We start from the raw sequence: 1,242 nt of genomic DNA on the forward strand, positions 1-1,242 counted from the left end.
CCCACCAGATGATTCAGTTAAGACTGCTCCTCACCAGAACCCTATCTTGGCTTTGGATCCTGGAAGAGAATCGCTAAACACAGAGCAGACCCAGTGAGTGAGCAGATGTTTTGGACAATAGACTGGTTGAGCCCATCTCTATTATAAAAATGTCTCAGAGCAACCGGGAGCTGGTGGTTGACTTTCTCTCCTACAAGCTCTCCCAGAAAGGATACAGCTGGAGTCAGTTTGGCGATGTCGAAGAGAACAGGACTGAAGCCCCAGAAGGAACTGAATCAGAAAGGGAGACCCCCAGTGCCATCAATGGCAACCCATCCTGGCACCTGGCGGATAGCCCCGCGGTGAATGGAGCCACTGGCCACAACAGCAGTTTGTATGCGCGGGAGGTAATCCCCATGGCAGCAGTGAAGCAAGCGCTGAGAGAGGCTGGCGATGAGTTTGAACTGGTACCAGAGAGCATTCAGTGATCTAACATCCCAGCTTCATATAACCCCAGGACAGCATATCAGAGCTTTGAACAGGTAGTGAATGAACTCTTTCGGGATGGGGTAAACTGGGGTCGATTGTGGCCTTCTTCTCCTTTGCGGGGCACTGTGCGAGAAAAGCGAGACAAGGAGATACAGGTATTGGTGAGTCGGATTACAAGTTGGATGGCCACCTACCTGAATGACCACCTAGAGCCTTGGATCCAGGAGAACGGCGGCTGGGACACTTTTGTGGATCTCTACGGGAACAATGCAGCAGCCGAGAGCCAAAAAGGCCAGGAGCGTTTCAACCGCTGGTTCCTGACGGGCATGACTGTGGCTGGTGTGGTTCTGCTGGGCTCACTCTTCAGTCGGAAGTGATCAGACACTGACCGTCCACTCTCCTCTCTACTTTAGTTGGGCCCATTATAATTCTCATGCTTCTACTTACTTTCGGGCCATGTATACTCAATAGGCTGGTGGCTTTAAAAAAAAAAAAAAAAAAAAAAAAAAGAGTGAGTGCTGTTCAGGTACTGGTCCTGCGACAACAGTACCAAGAGTTACAATGGGATGAACAATGGCTCTAAGATTAGAGCCGATAAAAAAAGAAAAAGTGGGGAATGAAGGATTAAAAATTAATAATAAGCCGCCTAGCTACCCAAAAAGAAGAAGTTGGGTCTGTACCCAAAAAAGGAGAAGTAGGGTCTGTGAGAACATGAACTTTTCACCCTCCCTTGCTGTACAATGGTTCCCGGAACATTCTTGCATGAAAAGTTTC

The 1,242-nt window shown here is 48.6% G+C and overlaps 1 pseudogene; it reads left to right on the plus strand.

Annotated features, from left to right (window-relative positions):
• The first annotated feature begins 126 nt into the window (after positions 1-126).
• LOC116890080 lies at positions 127-845 on the plus strand (annotated as a pseudogene).
• The last annotated feature ends 397 nt before the right edge of the window (positions 846-1,242 follow it).

Source organism: Rattus rattus, chromosome 1 (genome assembly GCF_011064425.1).
Source record: "Rattus rattus isolate New Zealand chromosome 1, Rrattus_CSIRO_v1, whole genome shotgun sequence".
In the NCBI taxonomy this organism is placed as follows: domain Eukaryota; kingdom Metazoa; phylum Chordata; class Mammalia; order Rodentia; family Muridae; genus Rattus; species Rattus rattus.